At 47.1% G+C, this 17,251-nt stretch overlaps 1 long non-coding RNA gene across 1 annotated transcript; it reads right to left on the bottom strand.

Moving 5' to 3' along the window:
• Window positions 1-9,646: 9,646 nt before the first annotated feature.
• Window positions 9,647-16,995, bottom strand: LOC121281568. The gene is made up of 2 exons (XR_005943871.1): window positions 16,825-16,995; window positions 9,647-9,967 (listed from the first exon to the last, which is right to left on the bottom strand). It is a non-coding gene; the product is annotated as an uncharacterized LOC121281568 (long non-coding RNA).
• Between the last annotated feature and the right edge of the window lie 256 nt (window positions 16,996-17,251).

Below are 17,251 nucleotides of genomic sequence, written 5' to 3'. Positions count from 1 at the left end.
GAGGCAGTCGGGAGATTGAAAACAGAGCGAGAGGAAAGGCAGTCGGGAGTTTGAAAAGAGTGTGAGTGTAGAGACAGTCGGGAGATTGAAAACAGCGCAATTGGTGAGGCATTCGGGAGATTGAAAACAACGCGAGAGGAGAGACAATCGGGAGATTGAAAACAGAGCGAGAGAGGCAGTTGGGAGATTGAAAACAACGCCTTTGGTGAGGCATTCGGGAAATTGAAAACAACGCGAGAGGAGAGACCATCGGGTGATTGAAAAGAGAGCGAGAGAGGCAGTTGGGAGATTGAAAAGAGAGCGAGAGGAGAGACAGTCGTGAGATTGAAAACAGCCCAAGTGGAGAGGCAGTCAGGTTATTGAAAACAGCGCGAGAGAGGCATTTGGGAGATTGAAAACAGAGCGAGAGGAGTGGCAGCCGGGTGATTGAAAACAGTACGAGAGAGGCATTTGGGAGGTTTAAAACAGCGCGAGGGGAGAGACAGTCGGGAGATTGAAAACAGCCCTAGTGTAGAGACAGTCAGGAGATTGAAAACAGCACGACTGGAGAGGCAGTCGGGAGATTGAAAACAGAGTGAGTGGAGAGCAGTTGGGAGATTGAAAACAGCACGAGAGAGACATTTAGGAGATTGAAAACAGCACGACTGAAGAGGCAGTTGGGAGATTGAAAACAGCACGACTGAAGAGGCAGTTGGGAGATTGAAAACAGCACGAGTGGAGAGGCAGTTGGGAGATTGAAAACAGCACAAGTGGAGAGGCAGTTGGGAGATTGAAAACAGCACGAGTGGTGAGGCAGTTGGGAGATTGAAAACAGGGCGAGAGAGGCAGTCGGGAGAATGAAAACAGCCCGAGTGGAGAGGCAGTTGGGAGATTGAAAACAGAGCTTGAGGAGAGACAGTAGGGAAATTGAAAAGAGCGCGAGAGGACAGTCGGAAGATTGAAAACAGAGCGAGAGAGGCAGCTGAGAGATTGAAAACAGCGCGAGAGAAACATTCAGGAGATTGAAAACAGAGCGAGAGAGGCAGTTGGGAGATTGAAAACAGCGCGAGAGAAACATTCAGGAGATTGAAACAGAGCAAATGTAGAGACAGTTGCGAGATTGAGAAAAGCACGCGTGGAGAGACAGTCGGGAGACTGAAAACAACGCAAGAGAGGCAGGCTCTAGATTGAAAACAGCATGAGTGGAGAGGCAGTCAGGAGATTGAAAACAGAGCGAGAGGAGAGACAGTCGGGAGATTGAAAACGGCACGAGAGAGGCATTTGGGAGGTTTAAAACAGCGCGAGTGGAGAGGCAGTCGGGTTATTGAAAACAGCGCGAGAAAGGCATTTGGGAGATTGAAAACAGCACGAGTGGAGAGACAGTCGGGAGATTGAAAACAGCGTGAGAGAGGCATTTGGGAGATTGAAAACAGCACGAGTGTAGAGACAGTCGGGAGATTGAAAACAGTGCGAGTGGAGAGGCAGTCGGGAGATTGAAAACAGAGCGAGAGAGGCAGTCGAGAGATTGAAATCAGCACGACTGGAGAGGCAGTTGGGAGATTGAAAACAATGCGAGAGGAGAGGCAGTCGGGAGATTGAAAATAGAGCGAGTGGAGAGACAGTCGGGAGATGAAAACAGCCCTAGTGGAGAGACAGTCGGGTGATTGAAAACAGCGTGAGAGAGGCATTTGGGAGATTGAAAACAGCGCGAGTGGAGAGACAGTCGGGAGATTGAAAACAGCGCGAGTGGAGAGACAGTCGGGAGATTGAAAACAACGCAAGAGGAGAGGCAGTCGAGAGATTGAAAACAGAGCGAGAGAGGCAGTCGGGAGATTGAAAACAGCGTGAGAGGAGAGACAGTCGAGAGATTGAAAACAGAGCGTGAGGAGAGACAGTCGGGAGATTGAAAACATAGCGAGAGAGGCAGTCGGGAGATTGAAAACAGAGCGAGAGGCAGTCGGGAGATTGAAATCAGCACGACTGGAGAGGCAGTTGGGAGATTGAAAACAACGCGAGAGGAGAGGCAGTCGGGAGATTGAAAACAGCGTGAGAGAGGCATTTGGGAGATTGAAAACAGTGCGAGTGGAGAGACAGTCGGGAGATTGAAAACAGCGTGAGAGAGGCATTTGGGAGGTTGAAAACAGCGCGAGTGGAGAGACAGTCGGGAGATTGAAAACAACGCGAGAGGAGAGGCTGTCGGGAGATTGAAAACAGAGCGAGAGAGGCAGTCGGGAGATTGAAAACAGCCCGAGTGGAGAGGCAGTTGGGAGACTGAAAACAGAGTGAGAGGAGAGACAATCGAGAGATTGAAAAGAGTGCGATAGGAGAGATAATTGGGAGATTGTAAACAGTGCGAGAGATGCAGTCGGGAGATTGAAAACAGAGCGAGAGAGGCAGTCGGGAGATTGAAAACAGCGTGAGAGGAGAGACAGTCGGGAGATTGAAAACAGCTCAAGAGAGGCACTCTGACATGTCCTCCTTCTTCCTTAACCGAGTTTTTCCTCCCACGATCGTTGACAAGGCCATCAACCGTGTATGGCCCATCTCCCGCGCATCCACCCTCACGCTTTCTCCTCCCTCCCAGAAACATGATAGGGTCCCCGTTGTCCTCACTTATCACCCCACCAGCCTTCGCATTCAAAGGATCATTCCCCCCTCCGCCATTTCCGCCAACTCCAGCGTGATGCCATCACCAAACCCACCCTGGCGGCATTCCATAGCTATCTTTCCCTCCGGGACACCCTGGTCCACTCCTCCATCACCCCCTACTCCTCTACCCCCACCTTTGGCACCTCTACATGCCCACGCAAAAGATGCAACACCTGCCCCTTCACTTCCTCTCTCCTCAACGTCCAAGGGCCCAAACCTTTCAAGTGAAGCAGCATTTCACTTGCACTTCCCTCAATTAAGTCTATTGCATTCGTTGCTCCCAAAGCAGTCTCCTCTACCACTGGAGAAACCAAACGTAAACTGGGCTTTGCAGAACACCTCTGGTCTGTCCACAAGCATTACCCAGACCTCCCTGTCGCTTGCCATTTCAATACTCCACCCTGCTCTCTTGCCCACATGTCTGTCCTTGGCTTGCTGTATTGTTCCAGTGAAGCTCAACGCAAACCGGAGGAACAGCACCTCATCTTCTGACTAGGCACTTTACAGCCTTCCGGACTGAATATTGAGTTCAATAATTTTAGATCTTGACCTCTCTCCTCAATTCCCACCCCCTTTCCATTTCTTCCCCCTCCTTTTTTTTTCAATAATTTATATAGATTTTTCTTTTCCCACCTATTTCCATTATTTTTAAATGCATTTCCACCCATCGTTTATCTATACCTTTTATGCCCTTTTAGTCTTATTTCACCCCATCTAGAGCTATCTGTACCTTGCTTGTCCTGCTCTCCACTCTTAATTAGCACATTCCTTTAGATAATATGACCACCTTCAACACCTCTTTGTTCTTTTGTCTGTGACATCTTTTGGTTATCTCCTCCTATCACTGGCTGCTTGTCCCAACAACACCCCCACCCCCACCCTTAAACCAGCTTATATTTCACCCCTTTCCTATTTTTACTTAGCTCTGTTGAAGGGTCATGAGGACTCGAAATGTCAACTGTGCTCTTCGCCGCCGATGCTGCCAGAGCTGCTGAGTTTTTCCAGGTATTTCTGTTTCTGTCATGGTCAAATGGTGCCATGATGTGAAGGGCAGTTGCTCTCACCTCACGTCTGGGTTCAGTTGTAAGAATCCCAATGCATGTATTGACCAGTGAAGGTACGTTTGTGGTAGGCCATGGTAGAGAATCCCCTGGCAGATTTCTCAACTAGTGTGTCAAGGAAAGGCAGTTCATTTGATTACTCTATTTCAAAGGTGAATTTGAGTGCAGGATGGAGCCCATTAAGACATGCAAGGAAATTGTCACATGCAGCTCCGGATTTAAATATAGCAAACGTATCATCCACATATTGGAAATTTGCGAGGGATGGGTGGTTGGATGTCATTCCACACGCTTTAAGATTGGTCTTATTGGCAACCTTGTAAATAGGGCATGAGCCCAAGCCATTTGCTCAGGGTGCAAGCTTGATGCTGAAATAGGGCGCATCAAAGGCATCCTGTGGATCAGATCATTTCACTCTGTATATCGCACAAACTCACGAACAGGCCTAAGGCCACCACTTGCAGCCCTAAAAAGCACTCAGTTTACCTCAGATTAACCTGGAAGGGCAAGATAGCTCAAAAATTTGAGCAACAAGTGAAGCTAGCTGTTTCACGCTGCTACTATGCAGTAGCAACATGAGTGGTTTCTCAATCCGGAAATATCTTCTGCCTACCATATAAATGAATAATGTAGTATATGAATTTCAGTGTCAATGTGATGCTAGGTGTGTATGCCGTACATCCCAAAGACTGGTGAATCATATCAAACAGCGTGTCCCAGCCACTACTCACAATGGGCAGGATACAAACCATACCCAACCAGCCAGTGCTTGCAAAATTCAAAACACAATGTCCAATATTAGATGTGATTCTGCAATTGGACAACATTTGCTAAATAATCCTCTGTGTGCTAAGAATTACATTGCAAACCAATTTAAGATTGTCAGCTGGGCTCACAGTGTGGCACAATTGCCTGTCCTGGAAGCTACATATATTAATACACAGGGCCCTGTTCTTTGCAGAATGAAAGCACATGTACATAGTTTGTTTAGCTGAAACAGTTGCAATGTAAGTGACAGCCATTCACTGACTCATTCCTCTGGGCAATGCTTTGACCACTCAGGGTCAAGCTGCTTGGGTTAAATTTCAAACAATGCTTGGCAGTTAACTACCAGTCACCATCAGTGGTGCATTCTCCATGGCAACAGCACTTGTCACCCAATCATTACTCTCCTCACAGTATAAATTGTTGTTTCCCCCTTATATTGGTATTCTTACAAGTATCCTGATGAATGCAAGACAAAAAACTTCGACATGTCTCTTTTTTCAGCAATACTCAAGTTTTGTTCTACCAAACAGCTTCGCTGATGATTGTGAGTAGACTGAATGGGGCAGTAATTGGCCAAATTGGATCTGTTCTATTTTTTCTGGACAGGACATTCTTGGGCAATTTTCCACTTTGTCAGGTAGAATGCCAGTGTTGTAGCTTTACTGAAACAGCTTGGCTAAAGTTGCAGCTAGTTCTGGAACACAAGTCTTCAATACTACTGCGGGAATGTTATCAGGATGCATAGCCTTTGCTGTATTCAGTTCCTTCAGCCATTTCTTAAAAATAGAAGGCAACAGTAGAGTTTATACTATGTTAACTTGAAGAGTGGCAGTTGATCAGATCTTCATTTGGGAGCTGGTTATTTTGACTAAGCACTTTGAGTGGTCTTGACTGGCACAATATTGTGTTTGTTGACAGTTCGATAGTCTATCGAAAATGTCTATTCATAATCTATTAAAACCTATTGGTATTAGTAGGTTATAAAAGGTAAGGAGAGAGTAGCTGTCCATCATGGCAATATTTGATTGTATGTTATATCAAGGAGCCCTAGCAAAAATGGAAGTCAATGAAAGTCAATCTCCACTGGTTGGAATCATACCTAGCACAAAGGAGGGCTGCCGTTGTTGGAGGTCAATCATCTCCATTCCATATCGCTGCAGGAGTTCCTTAAGTAATAGCCTAGGCCAAACCATCTCAACATTAGGTTAGAAGTGGGGGTGTTCACTGATGATTACACTGTGTTCATTACCATTCACAATGCCTCACAAAGTGAAGCAGCCTATGCTTGCATGCAAGCATAAGCTGCACACCCTGACATACACCTACTCAATCAGTAAAAAATATCTACCTCATTAAAGGCAGCAAATTCATGTCTAATCCTAGCTAACCTGGGAATTATGTGTGTCAACTAAATGGTGAGGGACTAGTGTCATGTGTAGGCCCAGGCTGGGTAGGGGTGGGGAGGCCAGTTCCCTTCCATGAGCCAATTGGGTTTTTACAACAATCTGGCAGATAACATGGTTGTTGTGACCTTCAGCCAGACCCTAATAAGCAAGTTTTTTGAATTGAATTTCCCAACCTCCCTCATCAGTTCTGGATAAATGGCCCAGGGTCAGATCCTCCAAACTGACTCACTCCTACTGAGAGATCACAGGGAACTACATAGAGTCATTAAATCTTCCTTGATGATAAATTTATGTTATTTAACATAAAGTATAATCAGCAAATATAGGGAAAATGATAGATAAAATATTTGGGTAATTGGAACAGCTGCACAGAGTGGACCAGAATTAATAATTTAATTTAATGATGGCATCAATCCAATGGCTGAAGAACCGGTGGCAAAGCCAAAGCATCCATTTTCCAGATCCCTGATCGGATTAAACCGCAGTCGGGCACTTAGCTGCCTGTATGAGGGTTCCCAGGAGCTCCCGTCTCCAAGAGCTGTTGGCCAGTTGGCCTGGGATGACGAGTAGCCATGGAGGATCCAGAGTGCTGGTAAGTAAGGTGGCCTCACCAGGCTCAGGCAGGCAGGCCCTGCAGCTGGTGGGCTCAGTTTGTAGGGCAGGGGGGTTTTCCCTCAGGAGCAGCTCTTGTCATTAGGGGGACATAGGGTGCCTGAACAAGAAGGCCTCCCCCAGCAGGCAGCCAAATGCCAACCTAGACCTTTCCCAGCTGCCCCTCATTTAACTACCCCTCCCTGATTGGCCAGGATTATTGCATATCAAAGATGTTTTGAAGTAAATGTGAAGTACTGCACAATAGACTTGTTTGTAAATTTAAAGCCCATGCAATTAGAGGGACAGTGACAGCATGGATACAAAGTTGGCAAACATGCTGACAGTACAGCATTGGTTGTCACTTGTCTTTCAGGCTGTACACAGTCTGTGTTCCCCTGGGGATCAGCATTAGGAGCACCGCTGCTTTGAATTGGTTCAGATCTTACATTCCCCAGGGCTCATACCCTTCAGGTACCCTGAGAGATGCACTGGAGAACCCCCCAGAAGTCCCTACACAAGGACTGCACAGGAACTGCCCGGGAAGATTCAACTTCCATTGAACAATTACCCAGAACTCAGGACCCTCTGATTTAAATCAGAGACTTCGGAAAGTTCTGACTCTCTTGTCAGAAAAAGTTAGAAGGATTAAAAACACTTTTAATTCTTGTGTAACTATGATACTGACTCCCCTGCCCCAATATTGGACCACCTCCGACCTCCACCCCAGTCACCAAGACACTCCTCACCACTCAACCCCTAACTACCTGACGCCCCCACCAAATACCAACGCACCCCCCCATGCCCCGGGGATGAGCAGGGATGAGGGGAGTGAGTGGCAGTACATGAATTATACCTTAGGAGCTGATGGTTCGAATGGTCTTGTTCTGCGCTGTAATGATCCGATTCTATTCCATACCGCCTAATCAGCCTACTAACCCACCAACCCCAAGACTATCCCCCACAACCACCCCACCATGCCCCAACTGCCCAACTACTCCCAACCCAACTACCCACTGACTACCAGACTCCTCCGTCCAACCACCTAACCCCCAACCCAACCACCCCCCCAGGCCAGCTCATCGACTGCCCCTGACTACACCCCTCAACCACACGACTAACCCCAACCACCAACCCCCCACCCCCCGTGACTACACCCTCAAACACCGGATTACAACCCCACCCCAATCCAACCACTCACCAACTACCTGACACCACCTGACCATCTGCCCAACAGCCCGGCCCAACCACACCCACACCAACCCCCCTGGCTATCTCACTGACTACCCCGACTCCCCACCAACTACACCACCTGACCACACCCCCCGAACCACTGACCACCCCAACATCCCTCAATCCTGACCACTCCCCAACATCCAATCCATCCTACCCACTTAGCCTACACGCTTACCTTCTCCCCTAACATTTAAACACAGGGACCTTTAACCTTTGTGATTCATGGCAGCTAGTGTATTAAAAAGGGGATATGGGCTTCACTGCTGCCCTGGGCTGAAGGCTCTCCAGGCAGCTACACTGCATATTTCACACCAGACTTGGGTCAGATGTCTGGATGAGAAATGTGCAGCTCCAGTCCAGGGTAAGTAAAAGGAGCAGAGTGGCAGTGCTTGCCACTGCACGAAGATTCAGCCTATTAACGACCCTGGACTTGGATATACAGGGCACAATTTTAAAATTTGCCGATGATTTGAAACTTGGAAGTGTAGTAAATGATCAGGTGGACAGTAACAGATTTCAGGTGGGTACAGCCTGGTGAAATGGTCAGATACATGGTGGGTGAAATTTAACACAGAGAAGTGTGAAATGATCTATTTTGGTAGGCAAAATAAACTAAATGGTCCAGCTTCACAGGGGTGCAGGATCAGAGAGCTGGTGTGTATGAACACACATCTTTAAAGGACAATTTTGGGAGGCTGTTTCAAAAGTACATGAGATCTTTGGGTTTATGAATAGAGGAATAAAATACAACAGCCAGGAAGTAATGCAGAATCTTGATACAACACTGAGCTACCAGCTGCAGGACCCTGACCAATTCTGGGCAGCAGATGTGACATGAGGAGAGATATTTTTACATATTGAGTTGTTGTGTTCTGGAACTCTCTGCCTGAAAAGGTCATGGAACCTTCAGCACAGCCCATACACTGGATAAACTTGAAGGGAGAAATTTGTATGGCTATGGGGAAAAAAACATGTGAATTAATTGGAGGTAGCTCTTTCGAGTACAAACCCGTTTCCATCTGTTTCAGATGAAGTTACATCGTTTCATAGTTTGCCATTGTGAGATTTGAACTCTTGATACTCTTTCGAGTACAAACCTGTTTCCATCTGTTTCAGATGAAGTCACATTGTTCCATAGTTTGCCATTTTGAGATTTGAACTCTTGATACTCTTTTGAGTAAACCTGTTTCCATCTGTTTCAGATGAAGTTACATTGTTTCATAGTTTGCCATTGTGAGATTTGAACTCTTGATCTGGGGGTTACAAACCCAGTACCATAACCACTTGGCTATTTAGGCCAAGCACCTTAATTGGAGGTAGCCCTGCCAATGAGCTAGCACAAGTCTAATGAGACTAATGAGCTTCTTCTGTGCTGTGTCATTCAACCATTTTACAGAATTGCTAGAAGGAGTCAACAATGACACATTGGAATCATACTACTCGCTAATAAGCAGCTCCGCAATAACCTGCCCATACACTGTTTTCTCATATCCTCCGATTCTACGATAAGAACTTTAAGATACAAGAGTTTATGGGCAGTAGGGAAACAATAAAGGGACCAAACTCTTGAAGCTATGTGAAGAAGTTAGAATCATTTTGGGATGATAAACCGGGTTCCAGGGAATGGTCAGAACTGGGACAACAGGTTCGTATTGGCTAAAAGTTAGAGGAGAAACGAAAGACCTTACTATACACAGGGAGTAGAGAAGGTATGGAACAGTCCATCCCAGAGAGGATAAGTAATCACATAGTTAAATAGAAACCATGCCTCAATGATTTACACCTGGGAAACACCAGGTTCCTGGCTACAAAGCTGAGAACCGTTCCCCTGTCTGGCGGAGGGGGTGGAGGGGGTGGCGGGGGGGGGCTGCAGCGTGAGGAGGCTGTTCCCCTGTCCGGGCAATGATTCAATAACGTCACATTGTAACAAGTTTAAACATCAATGGAAACATTGCAAATCGTCAAAAGCTCTTTAATATCAATTACAGATCAAATCATTCACCCCACTGCTCATGAGCTCCACTCCTCCCTAGGACAGTGACTGTGCCTCACTCCCACTTCCTTGGGCGACCCCCTGAAATGCTGAGCTCAGACTTCAGTCCATGGTTCCTGGCTGCACGTTCCTCTTCTCCATTCCACAGTCTGTTAGCAGACAGTTGCTTCAGAGCTGGATGATCTCCTAGGAATCAGCAATTACTGAACTTCTTGGGCAGACAAAACAACGGGGAAAGATACCAATATTTCCATTTGAATGTCCTTCCAGCCACTCCTCATTCACTGCAAAGAAGTAGATTAAAATAATGTGGCTGCATAAGGGAGGGAGAGAGACAGAGAGGGAGAGACAGGGAGAGAAAGGGAGAGACACAGAGAAAAAGAGGCAGAAAGGGGGAGAGAGACAAAGAGAGAGAGACACAGATAGAGAGAGGCAGAGAGACAAGAGAGAGAGATACGCCCAGACAGAGAAGGAGATAGAGGGCGAGAGAAAGTGAGGAAGAGATAGAGAGACAGAGATGGACGGACAGAGCGAGGGAGATGGAGACACCGAGGGAGAGAGAGAGAGAGACAGCGAGTAATAAAGTTAGAGCAAGTGAGAGAGAGAGAGAGATAGAGAATGAGAGAAGTCAGAGACACACGGAGCGAAGGAGAGAGACTGAGCGAGGGAGGGCGTAGGACAGAACGAGGGGGGAGACGGACAGAGCAAGGGAGGCAAAGACGCCGATCGAGGGAGAGAAACCAAGTGAGAGGAAGACCGAGTGAGGGTGTGACAGAGCAAGGGGGAGAGCGAGAGAGACTGAGCAAGGGAGAGAGACAGTGTGAGGGAGAGTGAGTGTCAGAATGAGAGAGAGAGCGACAGAGTGGGAGAGAGAGATAGAGTAAGTAAGAGAGTTAGAGGAAGAGAGACAGAGAGAGAGACGGGGTGGGGGGGGAAGTTTGAGAGAAATACAGAAAGAAACACAGAGACAGCTGGATAGAGAAATGGAGCATGATAGTGAAACGGAGCTGGATAGAGAAACGGACAGAGCAAGGTAGGTGGAGACAGAGCAAGGGAAATGGAGAGACAGAGAGAGAGACAGTGAGTAAGAGAGTTAGAGCAAGAGAGAGAATGAGAGAGAGACAGAGAGAGTCAGAGACACAAGGAGTGAGGGAGAGGGACAGAGCAAGGGAGGGAAAGAGATCGAGGGAGGGAAACCGAGCAAGAAAGGGAGACTGAGGGTATGACAGAGCAAGAGAGAGGGGGGAGCGAGAGAGACCGAACAAGGGAGAGAGAGACAGAGTAAGTGTCAGAGCAATGGATTGAGACAGAGCAAGAGAGAGAGTGACAGAGATAGGGAGACCGGGCAGGATAGTGAGTTGGAGTGTAATAGAGAGACAGAGCTGGATAGTGAGATAGAGCGAGACGATGAGACAGAGCAAGAGAGACAGAGAGAAAGCACCAGGGAGAGGTAGACGCAGCACGAGTGAGATACACATAGTGAGGGAGAGACAGTGCGAGGGAGAGAGCAAGAGAGACAAAGAGAGATAGACAGAGGGAGAAAGCGAGATAGAGAGAGAGAGAGGGAGACCATGTGAGAGAGACAAAGAGCGTGAGAGAGAGAGAGCATGAGAGAGAAAGTACATGCGAGAGAGCGCGAAAGTGATAGGCAGAGCAAGGGACAGTGACAGAGCGAGGGACAGTGACAGAGCGAGGGATAGTGACAGAGCGAGGGATTGAGAGAGACAGAGAGAGACAGACTGATGGGGATAGAGCAAGAGAGAGAGACAGAGAGGGAGAGAAAAAGAGAGGGATACTCAGAGAGAGGGGAAAGAGACAGGGAGAGAAAGGGAGAGAGAGAGAGAGACACAGTGAGGAAGAAAGATAGAGAAAGAGAGACAAAGATAGAAAGAGAGGGAGAGAGACAGGGCAAGAGAGGGAAAGAGACAGAGCAATAGAGGGAGAGAGGGAGACCAAGAGAGGGAGAGAGTGACAGAGTGGGACAGCGAGGCAGAGCAAGAGAGAGACAGACGGAGCAAGGGAAACAGACAGAGCGAGGGAGAGAGATGGAGCAAGGGAGAGACAGAGCAAAGGAGAGGCAGATCAAGGGATAGAGACTGATTGCGGGACAGAGACAGAGCGAGAGAGATCGACAGAATGAGAGAGACAGGGTGAGAGAGATAGACAGAGCGAGAGAGAGGGAAAGACAGAGAGTGAGAGACAGGAAAAGAAACAGAGTGACTGAAAGAAAGTCATAGAATCAGATCCAGCACAGCAGGCTGCCATTTGGCCCATCAAATCAATGCCGACTCTCCCTGGAGCAAACCAGTCAAGAATCACAGAATCTCAGTGCAGAAGAGGCCCTTTGGCCCATCGAGTCTGCACCGACAAGTGATAAACACCCTACCTACCTAATCCCAATTACCAGCATTTGGCCCATAGCCTTGAATGTTATGACGTGCCAAGTGCTCATCCAGGTACTTTTTAAAGGATGTGAGGCAACCCACCTCCAACATTCTCCCAGGCAGCGCGTTCCAGACCATCACCACCCTCTGGGTAAAAAGGTTTTTCCTCACATCCCCTCTGAACCTACTGCCTCTCACCTTGAACTTATGCCCCCTTGTGAGTGACCCTTCAACTAAGGGGAACAGCTGCTCCCTACCAACTCTGTCCATGCTCCCCCCACAATAATCTTGTACGCCTCGATCAGGTCACCCCTCAGTCTTCTCTGCTCCAACGAAAACAACCCAAGTCCATCCAATCTCTCTTCATAACTTAAATGTTTCATCCCAGGCAACATCCTGGTGAATCTCCTCTGCACCTCCTCCAGTGCAATCACATCTTTCCTATAATGTGGTGACCAGAACTGCACACAGAACTCCAGCTGTGGCCTCACCAAGGTTCTATACAGCTCCAATATGACCTCCCTACTTTTGTAATATATGCCTCAATTGATAAAGGCAAATGTCCTTTATGCCTTTTTCACCACCCCATTAACATGCCCCTCCACCTTCACAGATCAATGGACACAGACATCAAGGTCCCTTTGTTCCTAGGAACTTCCTAGTGTCATGCCATTCATTGAATACTTCCCTGTCAAATTACTCCTTCAAAAGTGTATCATCTCACTCTTTTCAGAGTTAAATTCCATCTGCCACTTATCTGCCCATTTGACCATCCCGTCTATATCTTCCTGTAGACCAAGTCACTCAACCTCACTGTTAACCACCCGGCCAATCTTTGTGTCATCCACAAACTTACTAATCCTACCCCCACATAGTCATCTATGTCATTGATATAAATGACAAATAACAGGGGACCCAGCACAGATCCCTGTGGTACGCCACTGGATACTGGCTTCCAGTCACTAAAGCACCTTCTGTCATCACCCTCTGTCTCCTACAACTAAGCCAATTTTGAATCTACCTTATCAAATTACCCTATATCCCATGTGCATTGGCCCTCTTTATAAGTCTCTCATGTGGGATCTTGTCAAAGGCTTTGTTGAAATCCATATAAACTACATCAACTGTACAAACCTCATCTACACACCTGGTCACCTCCTCAAAAATTCAATCAAATTTGTTAGGCATGACCTCCCTCTGACAAAGCCATGCTGACTATCCTTGATCAAACCTTGCCTTTCCAAGTGGAGACAGATACTCTCCTTCAGAACCTTCTCCAATAGTTTCCCTACCACTGACGTGAGACTCACTGGCCTGTAGTTCCCTGGCTTATCTCTACAACCCTTCTTAAATAGCGGAACTACATTAGCTGTTCTCCAGTCCTCTGGCACCTCCCCCGTGGCCAGAGAAGAATTAAAAATTTGGGTCAGAGCCCCTGCGATCTCCTCCCTTGCCTCTCTCAGCAGTCTGGGACACAAATCACCCGGAACTGGAGATGTGTCCACTTTTAAGCCTGCCAACACCACCAAGGCCTTGTCACTCCCTATATCAATTTGCTTAAGAACCTCACAGTCTCTCTCCCTGAGTTCGATACCTTCATCCTCATTCTCTTGGGTGAAGACGGATGTGAAGTATTCATTCAACAGTCCAGCGATGTCATCTGGCTTGTTCCTCCTTCCTATCACCCTAGAGGGAACATGTTGAACCTGTATCCTCTGTATTTCCTTTTTGAACACCCCCCACTGCTCCTCTGTAGATTTCCACAAGTAGGTGTTCCCAGTCAACCTTGGCCAGATCCTGTCTTATTTTACTAAAATCTGCTCTCCCCCAATCAAAAACATTTTTTTGTAACTTGTCTATTTTGTTGTCCAAAAGAAACTTAAACTGTACCATGTTGTGGTCGCTATCACTAAAATGCTCCCCCACCACCACCTCAGCCACCTGTCTGGCTTCATTCCCCAGAATTAGGTCCAGCACTGCACCGTCCCTTGTTGGACCCTCTACATAATGACCTAAAAAGTTCTTCTGTACACATTTCAAGAAATCCACTCCATCCAAGCCCTTCACACTATGTCTATCCCAATTAATGTTGGGAAAGTTGAAATCACCTAATATAATTACCCTATTGTTATTGTTTTTACACACCTCCGCAAATTGTGCACATATTTGCTCCTCAATTTCCCACTATCTGGGGTCTATAATAAACACCTAACAATGCGGCTGCCCCTTTTTTATTGCTAGGCTCTACCCACAAAGCTTCATTTGATGTCCCCTCCAAGATATCATCTCTGCTTACTGCAGTAACTGACTCCTTAACTAATAATACAATGCCTCCTCCTCTTTTACCCCCTCCCCTGTCTCGCCTGAAGATTCTATATCCCAGGATGTTGAGCTGCCAATCCTGCCCCTCCCTCAACCACGTCTCAGTGATGGCTACTATATCACAATTCCACGTGTCAATCCTCACCCTTAACTCATCCGTTTTACCTGTAATACTCCTGGCATTAAAGTAGAGGCCATCCAGCCTTGCCTTACACCCTTGAAACGTAATGCAGCTGTACTCCCTCTGACTTAATTGTTTTACTGTATTACGATGTGTCCCTATTCTGCGTCTCTCCCCAACACCGCTCCCCCAACACTGAATTAGTCTAAACTCCTCCCAACAGCACTGGCAAACCCACCCACAAGGATGTTAGTCTCGCTCTAGTTCAGATGTAAACCGTCCCGCTTGCACAGGTCCCACCTTCCCCAGAAACGGTCCCAGGTCTAGAAATCTAAAACACTCCCTCCGTCACCAACTCTTAAGCCACGTATCCATCTGTGCTATTCTCCTATTTCTAGCAGGTGGCACTGGGAGTAATCCAGAGATTACAACCCGAGAGGTCTTGCTTTTTAGTCTAGTGCCTAACTCCCGGAATTCTTGATTCAAGACCCCATCCCTCTTTCTACCTATGTCATTGGTACCAACATGTATCATGACCTCTGCCTTATCACTCTCCCCCTTCAGGATGCCTTGCAGCCATTCAGTGATATCCTGGACCTTGGCACCAGGGAGGCAACACACCATCCTGGAGTCATGTTGACGGCCACAGTAGCGCCTATCTGTTCCCCTGATTATAGAAGCCCCTATTACTATTGCTCTTCCTCTCTTCCTCCCCTCCTGTACAGACAGGCTGCTTGTGGTGATCGCCCATTCCCTTCCTTCCTCAAGTCCTTCAGCGGCGGTGTGACCACCTCTCTAAACGTGCTATCCACGGTGCTCTCAGACTCGCGGATGCTCCAGAGTGTCCCCAGCTGCCGTTCCAGCTCTGAAACCTGAGCTTCCAGGAGCTGCAGCTGGACACACTTCCTGCACACATGCTGGTCCCGGGCACTGGAAATGCCCGAGGAGCACACCATGGCTTTGAGCGGTCCTGCCATGACTTATCCCTTTAAATTAAGCCTTTTAAATCAATTACCCTAGGGCCCTTCTTTCCTGATCCTTGTTACTGTAGAATATACAAACTATAAACCACAAAAAGACCTTAAACTATTAGCGATTAAAGTAGTAAATACCTTACCCACTATTTATCAGTCGTTCCTTTCCCTTGTAGCCTCTACAAGTCTCCCCGGTCTTGCAGGGCAAGACCATGCTCTGAAGATTTAAGAAGTTGGATAGCAAGGAAAAAGTGCAAAGAGCCCCTCTTCCCCTATGCACCGACTTCCCACTGTGCACCAAATTGCCAATACCCACTCTGGCTGTGTCTCACCCTGGCTGTGTCTCACTCAAGATGAGCTCTCTCCCCTGTTTGTGTGCAAGCACTGATCGATTCCCATCACTCTAAGTATTTCCTTCAAGTGCACATCCAATTTCCTCTTAAAATCATTGATTGTTTACACTTCCACCACCCTTGTGGGCACCAAGCTCTGGATTATTACTACTTGCAATGTACAATAGTTATTTCTCACATTTCATCTGCAACTCTTGTCCAAAGCATCACATCTGTCTTTGAGCCCTAGTCCCATCAGCAAATGGGAAGAGTTTCTCTTTGTTTACTTGATCGAAACCCATGATAATTTTGTCCACCTCAAATCAAATCTCCCCTCAATTGCCTTTGCTCCAAGGAGAACAACCCCAGCTTCTCCAGTCTAACTATCTGACTAAAATCCCTCATCCCTGGAACACTCTACTAAATCTCCTCTGCACCATCTCAAGGGCCTCAAATCCTTCCTAAAGTGTGACAACCAGGTTGCGGCTGAACTAGAGCTTTATAAAGGTTCAACAAAACTTCCCTGATTTTGTACTCAATATGAAGGGCATGATCCCATATACTACACCAAATACTTTGGGAGGTGATAATTGTGGTATTGTCGTTGGACTAGTAATCCAGAGACCCAGGGTAATGCTCTGGGGACCCGGGTTCGATGGAATTTGAGTCCAATAAAAATTTGAAATTAAAAATCTTAAGATAACCATGAAACCATTGTCAATTGTCATAAAAACTCATCTGATTCACTAATACCGTTTACTAATGTCCAGACCCACGGCAATGTGGTTGACTCTTAAATGCCCTCTGAACAAGGGCAATTAGGGATGACCAATAAATGCTGGCCTACCCAGTGATGCCCACATCCCATGAATGCGTATTGAAAAAAAAAATCACTCTCTCAACATGTTGTGTCACATATGAAAGACAGACAGAGAGAGAGCGCAACTGTTGGTCCTTCATCAGTCCAATAAGTGAGTCAGACCGAGATGGAGAGGAAGAAGACCCTACCTTCAGACAGCACATCAATAATATCACCCTCGTTAAACTCCATATCCTCAGCTCCATGTCCATTATAGTCATAGAGGGCCAGGGTTTTGTAGAGTACCTGACGCCCAGACAAAGGATCTGTGCACTGTAAAAAGGTAAGACAAGTTACGACAAATACGCCAAGAGCACGTGTGTGTTTGTGTGTGTGTGTGTGTGTATTTAGAACACTGCGTGTGGGCACTGAAGTGTGTGTGTGGAGATGTATGGAGCTGTGTGTGCGTATAGAGCAACATCAGTGCTTGTATATAGAGCAGTGTGTGTATAGAGCGGTAAGAGAGTGTGGGTAGAGCAGTGTGTGAGTGCGGGTAGAGCAGTGTGCGAGTGCGGGTAGAGCAGTGTGCGAGTGCGAGCAGAGCAGTGTGCGAGTGCACAGAGAGCAGTGTGTGAG

Source organism: Carcharodon carcharias, chromosome 8, assembly GCF_017639515.1.
Source record: "Carcharodon carcharias isolate sCarCar2 chromosome 8, sCarCar2.pri, whole genome shotgun sequence".
Classification (NCBI taxonomy): domain Eukaryota; kingdom Metazoa; phylum Chordata; class Chondrichthyes; order Lamniformes; family Lamnidae; genus Carcharodon; species Carcharodon carcharias.
The sequence above is the reverse complement of the archived record's forward strand: the minus strand, read 5'-3'. Positions and strand labels throughout refer to the sequence as shown.